Source organism: Gopherus flavomarginatus, chromosome 20 (genome assembly GCF_025201925.1).
Source record: "Gopherus flavomarginatus isolate rGopFla2 chromosome 20, rGopFla2.mat.asm, whole genome shotgun sequence".
In the NCBI taxonomy this organism is placed as follows: domain Eukaryota; kingdom Metazoa; phylum Chordata; order Testudines; family Testudinidae; genus Gopherus; species Gopherus flavomarginatus.
In genome coordinates this window covers 14319827-14334249 of record NC_066636.1, presented here as the reverse complement: position 1 = coordinate 14334249, position 14423 = coordinate 14319827, and the positions used below count along the sequence as shown (strand labels likewise).

The following is a 14423-nucleotide window of genomic DNA, read 5'->3' as shown; positions in this document are numbered from 1 at the left end:
AAAGAAAGCATTTGATGGACTCTGAGGGAGGGCTCCTGACCTACAGGGTTTGGACAGTAGGACAGCTGAAAGCATGTGGAGAGAAACTTTGCTGAATCTAACATAGTTAGATAAGATGTTTACAATTAGCTTTATTTTTCTTGTAATTGTTTCTGACTTTTATACTTCATTTATTGTACCCACTTAAAACTCTTTGTAGTTCATACACTTTTTTATAGAATCATAGAATATTAGGGTTGGAAGAGACCCCAGGACGTCATCTAATCCAACCCCCTGCTCAAAGCAGGACCAATTCCCAACTAAATCATCCCAGCCAGGGCTTTGTCAAGCCAGGCCATAAAAACCTCTAAGGATAGAGATTCCACCACCTCCCTAGGTAACCCATTCCAGTGCTTCACCACCCTCCTAGTGAAATAGTGTTTCCTAATATCCAATCTAGACCTCCACCACTGCGACTTGAGACCATTGCTTCTTATTCTGTCATCTGCCATCACTGAGAACAGCCTAGCTCTATCCTCTTTGGAACCTCCCTTCATGTAGTTGAAGGCTACTATCAAATCCCCCTTCACTCTTCTCTTCTGCAGACTAAATAACTCCAGTTCCCTCAGCCTTCCCTTGTAAGTCATATGCCCCTGCCTCCTAATCATTTTCATTGCCCTCTGCTGGACTTTCTCCAATTTGTCCACATCTCTTCTGTAGTGGGGGGACCAAAACTGGATGCAATACTCCAGGTGTGGCCTCACCGGTGCCAAATACAGCAGAATAATTACTTTTCTCAATCTGCTGGCATTGCTCATACTAATACAGCCTAATATGCTGTTGGCTTTCTTGGTAACGAGGCCCCACTGCTGCCTCATATCCAGCTTCTTGTCCACTGTAATCCACAGGTCCTTTTCTGCAGAACTGCTGCTTAGCCAGTCAGTCCCCAGACTGTAGAGGTGTATGGGATTCTTCCTTCCTTTGCACTTGTCCTTGTTGAACCTCATCAGATTTGTTTTGGCCCAATCCTCCAATTTGTCTAGGTCACTCTGGACCCTATCCCTACACTCCAGCATATCTACCTCTCCCCCAGCTTAGTGTCATCTGAGAACTTGCTGAGGGTGCAAATCATCCCATCATCCAGATCATTAATAAAGATGTTGAACAAAACCAGCCCTAGGACTGACCCCTGGGGCAATCCGCTTGATACCGGCTGCCAGCTAGACATTGAGCCCGACAATCTAGCCAGCTTTATATCCACCTTATAGTCCATTCATCCAATCCATACTTTTTTAACTTGGTTTTATCTAATCCAGAGTGTTAAAATTGAAGTGTCTGGGTGACTACATTTGGGGTGACAAGTTGTGTGCATATTATTCCCTTAAAGGAATAATGGACTTAATATAATTTGCATTGCCCAGGAGAGAGCTGGGCAACATAGGACATATGTTTCTGGGGGAAAATATAAGACTGGGCATGTGCTGGGATCACTCTGCAGTATAACCAAGGCTGGTGACAGTAAGGGTGTAGCAGGCTGTTTGTGAGAAGCCCAGGTGGGAACTACTTCAGCAAGGCATTGTAAGGCACCCAAGGTTGTAGAACTGGGGTGACACAGCTGCCCATTAGTCTGGATTCACCCCGGACCATCACAATCTCTCAAAACTGGGATGGAAGATGAAATTCAATGCTGATAAATGAACAATGTACATTGGAAACATAATCCCAACAAAATGATGGGGTCTAAATTACCTTTTGTCACTCAAGAAAGAGGTCTTGGAATCATTGTGGATAGTTCTTTGAAAACATCCACTCAATGTGCAGCAGCAGTCAAAAAAGCTAATAGAATGTTAGGAGCCATTAGGAAAGGGAGAGATAATAAGACAGAAAATATCAAAATGCAACTATATAAATCCATGGTATGCCCACACCTTGAATACTGCATGCAGTTCTGATTGCCCCATCTCAAAAAAGATACATCAGAATTGGAAAATATGCAGAAAAGGGCAACAAAAATCATTAAGAGTATTGAATAGCTTCCTTATGAGGAGAGATTAAAAAGACTGTGACTTTTCAGCTTGGAAAAGAGATAACTAAGGGGGGATATGACAGGGGTCTCCCACCGAATGGTGTGGAGAAAGTGAATAAGGAAGTGTTATTTACCTCTTCACACAACACAAGCACTAGGGGTCACTCAATGAAACTAATCAGAAAAACAAACAAAAGGAAAGGAAGTACATTTTCACACAAGGGAGAGCCAATCTTTAGCGTTCATTGCCAGGGGATGTTGTGGAGGCAAAAACTGTAATTGGATTAAAAAAAGAATGAGATATGTTCATGAAAGATAAGTCCATCAATTGCTATTAGCCATGATGATCCGGGATGCAACCCCATGCTCTGTCCTAAGCCTCTGACTGCCAGATGTTTGGACTGAATGAATAGGGTGATGACTGGATGATTGCCCTTTTCTGTTAATTCCCTCTGAAGCATCTGGTACTGGTCATTGTAGGAAAGCAGGATACTGGGCTAGATGGACCATTGGTCTGACCCAGAATAGCTATTATGTTCTTATGATCTGGAATAAAACATAAAATCATCATTGATTAAGTTTTCAGATGACACAAAAATTGGAGGAGTGGTAAATAATGAAGAGAGCAGGTCACCGTTTCAGAGTGATGTGGATCGCTTGGTAAACTGGGCTCAAGCAAACAATATGCACTTTAATACAGTCAAATCTAAACACATACATCTAGAAACGAAGAATGTAGGTAGTACTTTCAGAATGGGTGACTCTGTCCTGGAAAGCAGTGACTCTGAAAAACTTTATCCTGGTGGGTAATCAGCTGAATATGAGTTGCCAATGTGAAGCTGTGGCCAAAAGAACTAGTGCGATCATGGGATGCATAAACAGGATTCTCAAGTGTAGGCTTATTTCATTTCTTAGTTGGCATGATTGGGAAGGCGAATGGAATGTTAAGTTGTTATAACAAGCAAAATGATGAGTCAGGATGGCTAGCTAAGATCATCAGGAACATCCTGATGTTAATAAACAAGCCTAAATGTAAGATAAGGTAGAGGCCAGACTACCCATGAGTAGCTCATGGACAGAACATGCTATACAGGGTTTCATTCCTACAAAATAACTGAGCCAAACCGCAAACCTGTGATCAGGGCCGGCTCCAGGCACCAGCAGAGGAAGCATGTGCCTGGGGCAGAACATGCTAAGGGGCGGCATTTTGTCGATTCTTGGGGCGGCACTGTCTGGCTTTTTTTTTTTTTTTGGTTCGGCAATTCGGGCAGCTTTTTTTTTTTTCGCTTGGGGCGGCAAAAATGGTGGAGCCAGCCCTGCCTGCAACATGATGTGTAAATGTATATAAAGGAAGAGGTTTTCTGTGTAACTTTAGATGTGTAGTACGTCCTATACTCACCTACTATTCTTAAGTCTGATCAATTCAGTATAGCTTTGCTTTATGTCAAATAAAGATTCATGAGTGCTAAAATGTGAAATCGAAATGAGCTCTTGGGAAGCTGAGTAGAATAAAGTCTCAGAGGAAATCCCCAAATCAAGGAGTAGAGAGATTATTTTATCTTTGTATTTGGCACTGGTGCTGAAATAGTTTGTCCAGTTCTGGTGTCCACAGGTCGAGGAGGACATTGATAAATTGGAGAGGGTTCAGAGAAGAGCCACGAGAATTATTAAAGGATTGGAAAACCTGCCTTATAGCGATAGACTCAAAGAGCTCAATGTATTTTGTTTAACAAAGAGAAGTTAAGGAGTTTGTTCACAGGAAGTATCTATATGGGTAACAAATATTTAATAATGGGCTCTTCAGCCTGGCAGAGAAAGGTATAATGTGATCCAATGGCTGGAAGTTGAAGCTAGACAAATTCAGACTGGAAATAATGCATACATTTTTGACCATGAGGGTATTTAACCATTGGAACAATTTACCAAGGGTGGTGGTGGATTCTCCAGCATGGACAATTTGTCAATCAAGATTGGACATATTTCTAAAAGGTCTGCTCTAGGAATTTTTGTGGCAAAGTTCTCTGGGGGAAGAGAGATCTATAGAGGAGATCAAACTAGATGATCACAATGGTACTTTCTGGTCTTGGAAACAATGAATCTTCTACATATGTCTGAACCAGCAAAACTGTGCTTCCTGGATTTTGTCAGCCACATCACAGACTTTGACTTCCATCCTAATATTTACAATTCAAAATCTGTCTTTTCCTGTAAGTCCCCTTCCAGAGCAAAGACATCTCATTTCATATACCTGTAGGCATTGGACCTACCATCTCTTGATATCGATCATTTGCACCATGATGCATTGTGGGGTGTAGCATGTTCTACACAGCTAAGCTTTTACTCTCAGTGGCATACACTGGTCATGTACATCTCTGAGATGTTATTCTTCACTCTTCCAGCACTCCCTAGTCTGGACTGTATCTTGTGATCAGGCTCACTGTCTTCCATGAGCCAGCTGCCAAGGTCAATCTAGTTTAATTGTGCTCTGTTAATCTCTATGTCCAGTTTTGCTCTGGGACCTCTACTAGCCCACATGACCGCAGTCTTAGTCATGCTCATTTTCTTCCCATGCCAGCTCAGTTGGTCATATCTCTGGCAGTAGCGTAGCTAGTAGGATGCATGAGAAGCAGCTGCTTCCCCTCACCTCATTTTAAAAAAAATGATGCCTCATGCACTCCGCTCTGAACTGGCTACTCAGCTTCCCCCACCCTGCCTCATCATACCCCACCCCCACCGATCAGCTGTGTCTCCCAGCAGAAGGGAGACAGCTGATAGCGGGGCAGGGAGAGGAGGGGAAGAACTGAGCTCTGGCAGCAAGCTGGGCTCTGTGGGAGGAGGACTCGGAGAGGCCCGCCTTCCCGGCTTAGCAGCATACCTGGCCGATCAGCTATGTCTCCTAGCAGGAGGGAAATAGCTGATCTGTGCAGGGGGGAGGGGGAAGAACTGCAATCTTATCAAATCTTTCACATTAACTCTAAAGAAACTTTGTGATACCAGATGGGCATCTAGAAAGTCAGCAGTAGAGGCAGTCTTGCAAAATTTACCAGCACTAGTAATTGCCCTACAAAGAATTGTGGATGGTGAGATAAACTGTACTCTTAAACAGCTCAGTGAGGCAAAGGGTATTCTAGCAACACTCAATACTTATGAATTCTTAGATCTTCTTATATTCTGAAGTAAAGTGCTAGAGAAGGCTTTCCATTTATCCACATATTTACAGACAAGTAGTCCAGATAGGGTAACAGCTTCTCATTTGATTCAGATTTTTGAAAATGATATGAAAAACATTCGAAGTGATTTTGAATCTGAATTCAAACAGATTGAGAATGAAGCAACTGAGTTGGCTCGAAAATGTGATATGACTGTGGAATACAAGCAGCACAGAATACGCAAGAGAAAAAGATTCCATGAGGAGATTGCAGAGGATGAAGGAATATTTGATGCCCGGGAGAAATTCAGAAATTCATAGTTGAATCCTACTTAGTGTCCTTAGATTGTGTTATAAATAGCACAAGTAAAAGATTTGAGCATTTTAAAAATGTGGCTGCCAAATTTAGTGGTTTAGATCCAAAGCATTTTGACAACGCAGATAATGTGAACAGATTAGAATTTTTGGCAGACATGTACTTGGATGTGATCGACAGTTAAACCACAATTGTGCAAGAGTTTCTTTCATTTAAAGACATGTACAAAGAGATAACGAGCACTAGCGGTAAAGTCAAGTGTCGACGAGAAACTCACCATCGACAGTGTACTGAAATTCATGATCGCCAATGATATATGTTCCATTTATCCTAACCTTTCGAGATTGTACCACATTTTTCTGACCTTGCCAATAAGTAGCGCAGTTGCGGAACGATACTTGAGCTGACTTAAACTTACATAGTCCTACCTGCGCTCTATCATGGGTGAAGATAGATTGTCTGGGTTAGCTTTGCTCTTCATTGAAAGACAATTGGCTACTGAAGTAGATTATAATAAAGTAATAGATAACTTTGCTAGAATGAAGCTTAGACAAAAGAGGCTGTTGTAGTTGCCTCATAGATTATCATATTGTTTTGATCTTATTTTTGAAATATAAATAAGTAAATAACACGTGTTTTATTATGTTTTGATTTTATATACAATACTGTAAGCCTTTTTATATTAAATGTAAAATAACACCTGTACTTATAAAACAATATCATTCTTATGTTTTTATTTTAAGTACAAAATAAATATGTATAACAAATTTAAAAGTATGTAACTAGTAATTTGATATGGCGGCGGGTGGCACCTTTCTTTATGTGTTCGCTCCTGTGTGTTAGAACCTGTGTTCGCTCCTGTGTGTTAGAATGTGGCTACGCCACTGATCTCTGGTTTAATATTTCCTTTAGGTCTTCTTTTGAGGGTCCCTTATTGTTGTGTGATCTTCATATTGCAACTTTTCCCTTCTTCCTGATGATGTAGTCCATCAATATGATAAACAGGAGTGGACAGAGGACTGAGCCCTGGTGCAGTCTGACTTTTACTTCAAAGCGACTTGTCATTCCAAAACATGTTTGTGTCACTGTTTTAGGTGATCGATATAGGGCATACACTGTAGTTATTAAATCCTCAGACACTCGATAATTCCTCAGCACGGGTGTGAGCATCCTTCTGTCCTCTTGTAGGCCTTGTCTAGGTCTATAAGATCCCAGACTGTGTTCTAGTATCTTCATCCATGCGACAATAGCTTTATTCCTTGATAGTTTTCTCATTCATGGATGTTACCTTTCTTATGTATTGGGACCAGGATAGACTGGCACCAGTCTTTGGGAATTCTCTTGTCTTGTCATACGGTTTTAACTAATCTGCTCATCCATTTTAGGCCTCTCTCACCCAAGACTTTCACCAGATCCACCGTCACTTCATCAGGTCCTAGTGCTTTACAGTCTTCATTATCTGGATTGCATTTCTCACCTCTTCCTCCATTATATGGGGCTCAGGCACCACATTTCCTCTGTCCTAAAGGATTTGCTTCATTTAAGGGACTCCCGAAGTATTCTTTCCATCTCTCCTTCACTTGTTAGGTGTTACTAGCAGTCTCGCCTACCCATCATGTACAAATGGTGCTACAATATATCCTGCTTCTCTTTGCACCCCATTTTTGCAATGCTATAGATCTTTTTGCCAGCCAGCTGTGGGTGGTTTACAAGCTCAGCATACATATTGTCCAGGGCACTGTCTTGGGGCCTTCCTCACTGCCTGCTTGGCAGGTCACTTTGCTTCTCTGTATTTGCTTTCATTTGTACAGAATGGATTGATTTATTTTTCTTTATGCTCCATGCTCTTGTTTTGGATTGCTACTTGCACTTCATCACGCCATCACCACTCCCCTCTTTCCCTTGGTTTTCTCCATCTGCATCATCCACAAACCTCTTCCACTGCTGCAATCGACATTTTTTTGAAGTGGGTCCACTCCTCTACAGCCAATGCCAAATCTGTTTCCAGATGCTTATCCTGCACAAACTTCCCTGCCACACTTCCCCTTAACTTCTCCTACTTTAACCTTCTCTTTGATAAGATCAATAGATTGAATTTGTTATGGTCTTCACTGTAAAGCAGGTTTTTCAGACCTCTGTGGGTACCTCTACTCAGCCCGTGGCAGTGAGCGTCCAGACAGTGCTTTGAAGTTGCAGTTTGGCTGAAGCTTGGGCTCTGAAGCTCACCCTACTCCCTACCCTTCAGAAACTGAGCTCCAGTCCAAGCAGCAACATCTACACAGCTGTTTCTAGTTCAGCACCACAAGTCCTGTGAGCCTGAGTTTGTCAACCCGGGCTGAGAGGCTTGCTACTGCGGGCTGGATAGACACACCCTAATTGTTCTTGTAGCTCTTCTCTGTACCCTTTCTAATTTGAAAACATCCTTTTTCAAATGTGGGCACTAGAACTGGACTCAGGATCCAATAGGACTGGCCAGAAAAAAAGATTTCCATTTCTCAAAATTTTTTTTGATGTTTCAGAATTTGTTCTCATTCTGCATTAGAGTGCTTGGTGTTCAGAGCACTCACCTGCAGTGTAGGGGAGCCAGGTTCAAGCCCTTGCTCCACGTCATGTAGAACAGGGACTTGCATGCTCAGGCCACCAGGTTATTGGCTAATCTGGGTGAGTTGGTCTCTCTCTCGCTTTTTGACCAGAAATTCCACCCTGGACCATCCTGAAAAAAGTTCTATCAGAATCAATACCTTCCTGTGAAAATTTTCTATTTCGATAAACTGGCATTTTTTTTGTTAAAAAATTCTGACCAGTTCCAGTGTCCAGTAATGGTCTCACCAGTGTCATATACAGAGGTAGTAATACCTCCCCACTCCTGCTTAATATTCCTCCATATATATGTCCATGAATTGCAGTAGTCCTCTCTGCCATGGCATCATTAATGATCTGGAGGATGGCGTGGACTGCATTCTCAGCAAGTTTGCAGATGACACTAAACTTGGAGGAGTGGTAGATATGCTGGAGGGTAGGGATAGGATACAGAGGGACCTAGACAAATTAGAGGACTGGGCCAAAAGAAACCTGATGAGGTTCAACAAGGACAAGTGCAGAGTCCTGCATTTAGGACAGAAGAATCCCACGCGCTGCTACAGACTAGGGACCAAGTGGTTAGGGAGCAGTGCGGCAGAAAAGGCCCTAGGGGGTTACAGTGGAAAAGAAGCTGGTTATGAGTCAACAGTGTGCCCTTGTTGCCAAGAAGGCTAATGGCATTTTGGGCTGTATAAGTAGGGGGCATTGCCAGCATATTGAGGGATGTGATCATTCCCCTCTATTCGACATTGATGAGGCCTCATCTGGAGTACTGTTTCCAGTTTTGAGCCCCACACTACAAAAAAGATGTGGAAAAATTGGAAAGAGTCCAGCGGAGGGCAATAAAAATGATTAGGGGGCTGGAGCACATGGCTTATGAGGAGAGGCTGAGGGAACTGGGATTGTTTAGTCTGAAGAAGAGAAGAATGAGGGGGGATTTGATAGCTGCTTTCAATTACCTGAAAGGGGGTTCCAAAGAGGATGGATTTAGACTGTTCTCAGTGGTACTAGATGACAGAACAAGGAGTAATGGTCTCAAGTTGCAGTGGGGGAGGTTTAGATTGGATATTAGGAAAAACTTTTTCACTAAGGGCTGGTCTACACTACGGGGGAAAATCGATCTCAGATACGCAACTTCAGCTATTTGAATAACGTAGCTGAAGTCGAAGTATCTAAGATCGAATTACTCACCATCCTCAAGGCCTGGGATTGATGTCCGCAGCTCCCCATGTCGACTCCGCAACTCCGTTTGGGTTGGTGGAGTTCCGGAATCGATATAAGCGCGTTTGGGGATTGATATATCCCGTCTAGATGAGACACGATATATTGATCCCCGAGCAATCGATTGCTACCCGCCGATTCGGCGGGTAGTAAAGACATAGCCTCAGAGAGTGGTGAAGCACTGGAATGGGTTCCCTAGGGAGGTGGTGGAATCTCCTTCCTTAGAGGTTTTTAAGGTCAGGCTTGACAAAGCCCTGGCTGGGATGATTTAGTTGGGAATTGGTCCTGTTTTGAGCAGGGGGTTGGACTAGATGACCTCCTGAAGTCCCTTCCAACCCTGACATTCTATGATCACACCAGGTCCACCAGGACCCCAAAATCTTTGTGAGAGTCACAGCTTTCCAGGATACAGTTCCCCATTCTGTAAATGTGACCTACACCCTTTGTTCCTAGATGTTTCTACATTCCAATTAGCTATATTAAAATCCATATTGTTTGAATGAGCCCACCTTCCAAAAGTGATGCAGATGACTTTGTGTTACTGCCCTGACTGATCATTATTTACCACTCCATCATTTTTTGTCACATCTGCAAACTTCACAAGTAATTACTTTATATCTTCTTCCAGGTCTCTTTGACAGCCAAATTAAAGAGCTTTGGGCCAAGGAGAGATCCACTGGGCCAAGGGGAGATCCACTGGGCAAATAAGTTGGTTTGACATGCCCTGTTTTCCACAAAACCATGCTGACTGACACTAACTGTGCTGCCATCCTTTCATCCTTTACTGATTGCTTCCCATATCAGGTTTTCCATGATTGTGCTGGGTTCAGTGACAGGCAAACTGGTCAATATGGCTGTTGTTCAGTACTCTGGAACTTCCCTAATATTCCAAGGTTTGTTAAAGATCCACATTGGTAGCTGATCAAAGTATATTTGATTATTTGCAACAATAGAATTACAAAATGGCCCAGGCCCATTTCCTGCTTTGTTGCCTGGCCTCTCGCTCCCATTTGCCACTTAGCTCTAAAACTGCAGTAGCAAAGTTACTTGATATAAAGCAAAACAACTCCCCTGGGGTTTGTTCTCAGGCTCTCTACCTCTCAGCTCTGCACAGATCTGTTTCCCCCCAGGAGGACTTGGCAGTGGATTTTCTGCTAGAAATTGCTCCTACTTTGTTTTTGCCTACAACCTTCAAAGAGAATCATTACCAGGTAGGGAGAACTGTTAGCTTGATACAACTGTTTATCCCATCAAAGTGAAATGGTCTCCAAAGGACAAGCAGAGGAACTCAGAGGGCTCCCCATGGTACCTTGGAACCATGCCTCTGGGTCCCCCAGGGAACACTGCTCTCCCAGTAATCCAGGGGAGGTTGCAAGAGAAGGATGGGTCTTCTTCAGAGCCCTGAGGGCCTGGAGTCTGGAGATGGGAGTCTTGTGGGTGAGGAGTGGCTGTGGGGATGAAGAGAGGGGAAGGATAGGGCGGATCCTGTGATAGCACTGATCTTCTGCTGCCACTGTCACAGTCTGTCTAGATGCTGCAGAGCGTGAGTGGAAGGCAGTCTCTGGCCCTCTCCCCATGCCATGGCCAGCATCTCCACAGCTCTCACTAACTTCCTTGCCCTTCCTGGAAGTTTCATCCTGTGCATCTCCATCATACAGGACATGGTCCATAGTAACTCCAGATCCCTGAGGCACTTGGGAGAGTTAAATCAGGTACCAGGCTGTCAGCAGTATGTAGTGTGAACAAACCACAGAAAGAGGGTGAGGGAGGACCGGGGAGAGATTGTGGGGAAGAACAGAGTATTTTTTGCTGAGAATGCAAATGCCGAGTGGATCTTATAGCACAGAATGATGTGGGGAGGTAGGAGCTGCACAGAAGACAACTCACACCAGAGGGGCCAGGCTGTGTAAAGGGACATGACCACATTCCACAGGCCCCTTGTTGGATGGAGATCAGGGACCGAGGCAGCTATTTGATGTCCCTTTTCATCCCCGTTATTCAGTGTGTGGCCCCACGCCTCATTTACTGCACAAGCCACATGCTGCAGGGAAGTCTTTAGCTCATCATGGGTCTTCCATGTCATCCATCACTGGATTATCTGAACCCCTCACAAACATTGTGCATTTCTGTTTGCAACACAACATCACACTGCATGAGAGAGGCTTTATTCTCCCCATTTTACAGTTGGGGAGCTGAGGCTGGGAGAAATTTGGGCCACAATTTGCAAATGTGATGTGTTGAGCTGAAGATGTCTTGGGCCTGCTATTAGAGGCTGGAGACCTAAACTGCCATTGACTGCAGCTGGATCTGTGAGCCCTCAGCACTTCCAAACATCAGGCCCTGGGTGTCTCACTTTGCACACCTGGAAATGGAGAAATACACACGTAACAGTCATGCCTGACAACTTGGGTCTCATTAAACTCTGGATATCACATAGGAAGGTGTCAGGCAGAGCCCAGGACAGGATCCAGCTCTGCTAGCTCACTGGCCTAGGACTTAGGTTCAAGACCAGGCTTTCTCTTCTTCATTCATTACACAAAATTCTGTTGCAAAAGAGGTAGGAGGGTCAACAGAAAACACCTGCATTTGTAACCCACACACCTTCTGGGTGTTGTGCTCTAGCCCATCTAGTAGCACCAAGACCACTTAAAGAGAGTGTTTAATGAGTCTGTTCAACAGCCAAGTGGCTTTTAGCTCATGCACTGAAGTCCCAGGTTCAATCGTGCCCAATGACAACTGGGGTCTGTCAGTATTACACATTTACTACAGAAGCTGGCCTTGTTCTTTATCCATTCTGAGCCCTATGCTAAAACAATGGGGTCGTATAATTAGAGTTTGTATCACGATGAATGCACCCAAGTGGGCAATACTAAAATTGCACAGGCAAACTACATTTCCTGCCTTCTCAGTGCTTGATTTTGGAACCTTAATTTTCTTTTAATATAGTTTTTTTTGGTATGAAACAGCCTAGGTTTTTACAATAGAAAAGTGAAAAATGCAGAAAGTCTGTAACAGTAGTGAACCCCCACATAGGGTCTGAACCTAGGCTCCTCAGGGCTACAACGAATCTCTCACCTGTGAGTTAAAGAGCAAATCCTAGCTCTTGTCCACTATGTGGAACAACCCAAAGAGTTTGCAACAAGACAGACTTTGATAATGGATTACACAGTTGCTAGACAGCCACAGAATGCCGCAGCATCTGGACACCTGGTTTCTACTCCTGGATTGAGAAGGGGGTGTTGTAGTGGTTCCAGACGAGATAGCTGAGCACCTAGATTTGGCACATCCATTCTGAAAGACAGTCTGGCTAAGAGTAAAGGCTTGGCTCTAGTGTCCTAAAAAGATGGTTTCCATTCCCATCTCTTGTTGAAGTGACCTTGTGCAAACACCCAGTTACCTGATCTGTAAAGTGGTGTGAATGACACTTGCCTGACTCCTAGGGGAGGGCTATTGCTGGTCTATTTCATTCACATGCTGAGAAGCAATCCGTAAGAGAGATGTTATCATTAAAACCATTATAAGCTGTCAGGCACAGGGCAATGTGCCCCAAAGCACAGGCCTTCCCCTTTCAGGTCATTTCCCACCCATCTGGTCACTCCTCTCTCACTCTGGCAGGCAGGGCTGGCTCCAGGCACCAGCATACAGGGCCAGCTTTAGGAAGTGCGGGGCCCAATTCGAACACTTTCAGCGGGGCCCTGGCAGGGATGACTTAAAAAGAAAAAAGTGTAAAAAAATGTCTTCCATTTCTTCCATATATTATTTACTTTCCATAACTATATAAATAATAAAATTGTATATTATGTACATTGCATCATATATGCTGTTGATTGGTTATTAATGACTGCCGTTTCACGTGTGTAGGTCCACGCCACTCCCTGGGGGTGTGCACATGTGTGGGTCCCCGCTGCTTCTTGCCCCCCTCATTGAAGCAGGTGTGCAGGTTACTGGCCTGGGAACTGCAGGGCAGCAGTGGACATGGGGCTGGTTTGAGGCAGGGCAGGGAGGTAGGGTCTAGAGGTAGGGTCTGGCTGCAGGCAGGGCAAAGGGTGTGGGGCTGGCTGGAGACAGGGGAGTGTGGGGCGGGCTGGCTTCAGGCAGGGCCACGGGGGGGGGTGCAGCAGGGGATGGCAGGGCTGGAGAGAGGAGTATGGGACTAGCTGGCTTCAGGTAGGGGGGTGCAGCAGGGGTTGGCTGGAGACAGGGCAGGGCGGGCAGTGCAGGGCTGGTGCGGGCAGGGGTGTGTGGCAGGGGTTGGCTGGAGACAGGGCAGGGGGGTTGGTAGGGGCTGGCTGTGGGCAGGGGGTGCAGAGCTGGCTGCAGGCAGCGGGGGGCGGGGCTGGTGCGGGCAGGGCAGGGGGTGCAGCAGAGGCAGCTGGAGACCCGGCCCTTTAAATAGCCCCTAGCTCCCCACTATCTCAGGGCTTTGGGGGCTATTTAAAGGGCTTGGGGCTCCCCTGCTTCTACCCCGCCCCGGACCTTTTAAATAGCTACGGGAGCCCTGGGGAATGCGTGGGGGTGGCGGGGCTCCAGCGGCTATTTAAAGGACCGGGGTGGCAGAGGCAGCTGGAGCCCTGGCCCTTTAAATAGCCCCCAGAGCCCCCTGCTACCCCAGCGCTCTGGGGGTTATTTAAAGGGCTCGGAGCTCCAGCCGGGGGCACGGGGCTTGTCGCACTCCGGCCAGAGCACCAGCCAGGGCCACAGGGCTTGTCGTGCTCCGGCCGGAGCTCCAGCTGGGGCCAAGGGGCTTGTCGCACTTCGGCCAGACCTCCAGCCAGGAGAGCGGGGCTGCAGGGCTTGTGGCGCTCTGGTCAGAGCACCAGCCAGGGCCACAGGGCTTGTCGCGCTCCGGCCAGAGCTCCAGCCAGGAGAGCTGGGCCGCGGGGCTTGTGGCGTTCTGGTCAGAGCTCCAGCTGAGACAGCGGGGCTGTGGGGTAGCAGCGCTCCCACCGGGCGCCGGCGCTTTGGTCAGGGGAGCTGGGCCACGGAAGACCCCGGAGCAGACCGCAGCCGGGGTAAGTAAAAAAAATTTCAAAGGCGCCTAAAGTGCAGGGCCCTCTTAGGCACGGGGCCCGATTCCCAGGAATCGGGCGAATCGGCCTAAAGCCGGCCCTGCCAGCATAGGAAGCAGGTGCTTGGGGCGGCCAATTCAAAGG

At 45.8% G+C, this 14423-nt stretch overlaps 1 long non-coding RNA gene across 1 annotated transcript in view; it reads right to left on the bottom strand.

Moving 5' to 3' along the window:
- LOC127037885 (uncharacterized) overlaps positions 1-13974 on the bottom strand; it is a 296730-nt gene extending 282756 nt beyond the window's left edge. The window contains exon 1 of the long non-coding RNA XR_007770509.1: positions 13747-13974. This is a non-coding gene — a long non-coding RNA (uncharacterized LOC127037885). The remainder of the gene's footprint in view (positions 1-13746) is intronic.
- Between the last annotated feature and the right edge of the window lie 449 nt (positions 13975-14423).